Genomic DNA, 6,326 nt, shown 5'->3' with positions numbered 1-6,326 from the left:
GGGAACGATTTTGACGAATATAGTCAAAGTGTTAACAATTAGCTTACACCGATCGCGAGACGAAGAACACTGCGAACACTCTTTTACCCATTCGGGCTCGACTACCGTCATAAAACTCCCTCGCAATCCATACTTTCATCACGCGACGGAAGAGCTAGCGTACGAGGGACGCTGCTAGAATTCCGCATGCCCCAACCCCGTAACATTGCCATTCGAATTCAGTCTCCCTCGTCATAAACCGTCGTCTGGCGCGTAACGCGCGAGAACACACGAAGACCACTCGAGATAGGAAGCTGTTGGTCGTCGTGGGGTTAACAAGGGCCGGTTCATCGATCTCGGATCCCGATGTTGCCCTCCGCCGTCACGAGTTTCCCGTTCTCCAGCTAGTCTGTCCGCACAGTCGGCGGGTTTTAAGATCCACGACACGAATAACGTCCAACACGTGACCGGCCGTGGCTTCATCGTTCACCACGTCGTCCGACCACGAACGGACACGACGAGGCTTGTTTTTACCCGGCCAACCATCCACGTATCGCCGGCTCCGCGTCTACGTGTGAGTCCGGATGCTGCTGGCGGAGAGTGCTCCTCCGCGCTTCGACGTCCGCGGAAACTTAAATCGTAAAAGTTTAATAGCGTTACGGGCCGGGGCCACGCGTGCGTGCATCGAAATCGATACGCCCCTGACTCGATACGCCTTCGATTTTCCTGTCAACCTGTCGCGCCACGACGCCTTTCCCTGCACCCTAATTGCATCGGCGACCTGGGCTAATCGCACCGACCGGCTCTTTTTCCCGTGCTTACCATTATTGCCGATGAAACGCATGGGTGCACGGGGGGTTCGATGGGTGCCCCAGTGGTGGGGGTTCTTTGACGCGTGATGTCCGATCCTGGTGGTTTCGGTGAAGGATAATTGTACAATGACTCCTACGATTTCAGTTCCGATGGTGTGTAACATAATTAACAACAATAGACGATCATACTTTGGACGTGTTCGAACGTAACTAAGACAGAACGACATTAGGTCAAAAAATAACAACGAATCTCACCAACGAAAATAATTATTAACATGTTCCGTGGCATGTGTACCATCTGTGGCATACGTTAAAATTGATCTACAGGCCACGTGTACCATAAATGATACACACAAATAAGAAAAATAAATCATTTTAATGTATTCTTTGCTTTAAAAAAGTCAACCATTACGCGTAATTAATAATTAAAGTATATATAACAATTAAACCAATTTATGTGCTTTGTTCTATACTGCATTTTGTATAATTCCTCATTCTTTTAGTGGAAATATATTTTACCGAATTAAATTTGTTATAAAATATGTTTTTAGCATATTAATTCAATATTTTTCCACTAAAAGAACGGAGTTCTTAGAAAATTCTTCTCTCTCTCTCTTTCTCATTCACATTAATCGTTACATATTCATTTTTCCTCATTGACGATTCTCACATAACTAATTTATTCTGACACATTCTTCTAAATATTTTCAAACATCATTCATACTAGATTGCACTCGTACATATTATATTTATATCATCGCAAATGAGTTCCACTTATTCAACCTCATTCGCATTCACACATATAAAACCAACACTTACAACACATTACTGTGACCAGGAATGAGAATTATTATTCCATATGTACTGTATTTTATACTTGACGCATAATCTATTTACTTCATCAATTTATTATTACGACAGAAATATTAAATCACTTGCTAAAAATTAAGTATCATATGTGTTTATTTTGCACGTACTATTTCTTCATCAATTTATTATTACGACAGAAATATTAAATCACTTGCTAAAAATTAAGTATCATATGTTTATTTTGCACGTACTATACCAGAAATTTTGGTACGAATATATTTTTTGACAAAAAATTCCCTTCCCCTTGTGCATCAAAAACACACCCTTACGCGATCAAAGCGAATCGGTGTAGGGATGAGAAATATTACGGGATAGTTGAGAAACGAGGTAGAGATTCGAGGTATAGCGGAAGTTTAAATTCTCCGAGACAACTAAATACAAGATGCAACGTGTTTTTAGCATACTAACGTTTTTAAGTATCATAATCAGCTTCGTCAGAGTTCGCTGGAGTATGTAATATTTAAGAAGCAAACTTTCTTCGTTTCCATGAACAATTCATGACTCGTTACTAAAGTTTCCATGACTTCGAGTACCTGCATAACAATTACACGGTGTCTGTGCAAGAATCACCGGTTCGTATACCATATATATAACCATCGCCGACTGGCAAGCTGGATTTTGCGAAACGCTACACCATCTTCTACCTGAAATACAGGCGTTCTACCTTAGAATTTACAGGCTTACGAAACAAGTATTCTACTTTAGAATTCAGGGACTTACCGCGTAAATATTCTACATCGTGAGGTCGAGCAGGTCCTTTAGACCTATCGCATTTCGCATCACCGACGTATCATAATCCTTAACGTTGTTTTATCAGACCTGATCTCGAACCACCCCTCAAATTTCCTTCTCGAGTAACAAATTTCCCAGTACACGGGAAAAAGACGCGGAAAGTCGGCAGGACTCGAAAGAAAGAACCCTTCACCGTTTTCATCCCCGCAAAAGGAGAAGGGGCACTTGGCGAACGGGCCTGCGAATTTTTTCCCGAACTTCGCCTTTAATTTCAACCCCGAATGTCTTGGAGGGGCGTAAAGTTTCGAGTAGTGGAAAAACGGACGAGAAATACGAAGTGGCGAAAGGAAAGTAGGAAGCAAGGCAGGAAGGAAACAGGGAAACAAGGTATAGCGGAAGAAGGGTGTGGCGAGTTGGGCAAAGGAAGGGGTGAAGTTCCGTTCTCTCTCCGGACCGACCGGAAGTTATTCGAGAACCGTCCCGAAGACTTCATTACGGCGCTTTTAATGAACCCTAAAATATTCCGCACCAGCTGTCCGATCGCGATCGTTCAGCGTGGAGAAAAGGCCTGAAAATCGGGGCTGAAAGAGGGTGGTGGCGAAAGGTGAAAGGATGGAGAGCTTATTTCGACGACCTCTAATACAAGCGCCAGAGGAAGGACCATGGGAATTTCGAGGCTCGTAAATACCTAATTACTCGTTTCGAGAATTCCGCATAGCCTGCTTTCTCTGAACGCTACGCGACTTTCCACGAATATAGCTTCATGGATGACTCGTGGAATTCCTCGTGGATATTATGCGATTTTTCTGAAAAATAGAACGCTTAGTGGAATTCCTCGCGAACGCTATGCGACTTTCCCTGAATATAGAACGCTTGGTGGACGACTCGTGGAATTCCTCGCGAACGCCATGCGATTTCCATGCGATTTTCCCGAAAAATAGAACGCCTCGAGGACGACTCGTAGGCGACTCGTGGAATTCCTCGTGAACCCCGACTTTTCCCCCTATGATATCCGGCATCGATAACCCCCTCTGGGGCGCAACGTTTTGTTTCCTCGCCGCTGCTATCGTGCAGGTCGCACGGGAACGTCGGCATTTATCGTGGGCGTGGATTAATGATTATTAGTGTCGTTAACGGGACACGAGGAGCTTTGATATAGTGTGCACGCAGGAATAAAGTGGGTGAACGAGATATATACGCGGTTTGAAGACAGAGATTGAGTGTATCGGGGTGGTTGCGGAGATTTGTAGATTGTCGCGCGGAATGCGATCCTTGGGATAACGGAATGGTAACAATGGTCGACGATGATTATTGCGCGCTGTCCTGTTATTAGTACGTAATTTATTAGCGTATTTAATTATTGTTTATAGAAAGTAATTAAATTTCATTCGCCTGGGCGTGGTAACGCAGCGAACGCACGGGTCGGCGTGCCGGTGTGATTGCGGACAATCGATGATTGAAAAGCGTAAGCGGAATAATTAGAGGGCGTAAAGAGAGATCGTTGCCGAGGGAAATACGCGTTATAATTATTCCTCACGATGATATAATTTTGTCCCGGCAAAACGTTTTGCTTTTGCAATAAATATTTTTCTATCGAATGGAAACAAATGAGGGGAAATAAAAATACGGAAAGGGACATTTCGAAGTATTTAAAAGTGATTTTAACAAACGATGGTGAAATAGTAAAAATTGATAAATATTTAAACGAAATACTCACTCGTATTTCACTCGCGATCAGTTTTACTCGTATTTATCGATTGGATTGGAATTGCAATTTTTAATCGCGCGATGATGCGACGATGGGAGCTGAAAATTAATCAGAACAACGAAAACGAAGAGCAATAACGATATTCGAAGCTTAATCTTTAAGACATCGATTTACGAAGAACGTTATATTAGATGGTCGTAAAGCTTTAACGCTCGTCGTTAAATTTTCCGCACGACGAAAAGTATTTTCTTTATTACGTCTAGCTGCTACTTTATCGGGTCATATATTCCCAAATGTGATATTAAACTTAAGAAAAGTTTCGTAATTATCGCAAGTATCAGCCAGCAAACACCGAATCGGAAAATGCGAGTTCCACCACCGCAAGGTCCTGTGGCGCAACGGATAACGCGTCTGACTACGGATCAGAAGATTCCAGGTTCGAATCCTGGCAGGATCGAGAAAATTTCTTTTTCCCTATATTTTTTGCTACTTTTTTAAAGTACGAAAATTCATTCTGGAAACGATAGAAATAGTTTTATACGTGTTAATTCCTCAATAATAACGTAATAATAAAATTACATTTGTCATCTCTCGAAGAAGATCAAAAGTGAAATAAATAAGAATATATTTATTAAATTCTACATTCTACAGGCTACTATTAATAATCAAAAAATTAAAATGAACTTTTTAAAGTAAAACAGAAGACAGATCGAAGACATTTATACTTTCCTCGAGCGAATACTTCAAGACCATTTCTTCAGAGTTTACCATTCAATTTTGGAATAAAACCAAGGAAAAACAAGTTTTTCCGGAAAATGCTTCAACATTCAATTTTCCAAATGAATAAAAATTGCTAAAATAGCGAAAAAAAAATATGGCCCATGGGGGGATCGAACCCACGACCTTCGCGTTATTAGCACGTACGCTCTAACCAACTGAGCTAATGGGCCGATGTACTCTTGGTTCCTAACTCGTCTATAAAAGTCCAACCACGGATCTCTCTTACCACACATTCAACTACACCTAGCTCCAATTTCATTGCAAATTCACACGTACATCTAAATCACCCGAGACCAAACTGGAAAAGACTCTCATCCGAAAAGAATCCGGAAAGGGGCCCAAAATCACGTTCCTGCAAAGTGACAAGTTCACGTCGACAAAATGGCATGGAGCGGCTAGAAATTCAAAGTCCTACACAGACCGGAAGCCAGGTAAAAGGATGCATTTGCACCTAGAGGAATGCTAGAGACGCTTAGCCTCCGTCGAGGACTCCCTGTCAGCCGGAATTCCTGCAGTGACAGGGTGTAGGAGGTTCTCATGGTGTTTCGGCAGTGACTCGCAGGGAGCTCGTTCACGCGCGAAACTCGCCTGCTGGAAGAAATGACAGGTAAGCGAGGAGGAAAGCGACAGGGATAGGTGCAAGCCGTAGATCAAAGTTTTACGGCCGATCTCTGACTCGGAGGCTCGCTGCGCCCCGAAGGCGGTCTTGGTCGCGTCGAAAAACATACATTCGGCCGAGCGGGTCGCATCGCCGCTATAAATCTTCGGCTTTATGTTACGATCCTGAAAATACGCCGCGAGATGCCTGGCGACACGCCAGCGAGCGGGCCGGAGCGGAACGCACGCCGTCTCCGCGCGTTAGGAGACCGCGCTTTTGGCACTCACTGCTCTGAGTCATCCCCGGGGACGTCGAGATCAAAGGAGTGTTGAGACGCTGCATTTGTCTACGGAAATAAAGCATCTCACGGGTTTCCTTTCCCCTTTTCCTGCGTGTCTTCAGACGATCGCGGTGGTGTGGGCTCGGTATTATGGAATTGAGGTGTATACTTGTGCAGAATATCACTCTTGCCGATTTTATCAATTTTTTGAGAGAGGTTGAAGATAGTCTATCATCTCTAATTTATTTTTATTACAATTCATGTGCTTCATTTTTATAATATAGATAATTGGTGGTTGTATATCGTCACTAGGTTGATCTTCCAAAAGAACCTTGTATAAATTTTCCAAACCTCATCCCTATAGGACTCGCGAAAATTATGTCTCTATCAGAATAAAAGTCAGCATCAATTTTTCCAGAAGCAGCTACATGCATGTCCTCAGAAATTACTAGAACAAAATATCCAAATCGTATCACTTTGTCCATTTTGACAATTCTAGTGTTAACTTTGCACTGGGTTTGCACCTCTCAGTCGCCATTTAATCAGATTCTAAAGATGGAGGTTAAT

General features: G+C 42.8%; 2 non-coding genes across 2 annotated transcripts; one reads left to right on the top strand and one right to left on the bottom strand.

Annotated features, from left to right (window-relative positions):
- The first annotated feature begins 4,485 nt into the window (after positions 1-4,485).
- Positions 4,486-4,558, top strand: TRNAR-ACG (transfer RNA arginine (anticodon ACG)). Its single transcript has one exon. It is a non-coding gene; the product is annotated as a tRNA-Arg (tRNA).
- Positions 4,559-4,976: 418 nt separating this feature from the next.
- Positions 4,977-5,051, bottom strand: TRNAI-AAU (transfer RNA isoleucine (anticodon AAU)). Its single transcript has one exon. It is a non-coding gene; the product is annotated as a tRNA-Ile (tRNA).
- Between the last annotated feature and the right edge of the window lie 1,275 nt (positions 5,052-6,326).

This window comes from Eufriesea mexicana, unplaced genomic scaffold (assembly GCF_001483705.2).
Source record: "Eufriesea mexicana isolate 0111107269 unplaced genomic scaffold, ASM148370v2 scaffold794, whole genome shotgun sequence".
Taxonomy (NCBI): domain Eukaryota; kingdom Metazoa; phylum Arthropoda; class Insecta; order Hymenoptera; family Apidae; genus Eufriesea; species Eufriesea mexicana.
The sequence above is the reverse complement of the archived record's forward strand: the minus strand, read 5'-3'. Positions and strand labels throughout refer to the sequence as shown.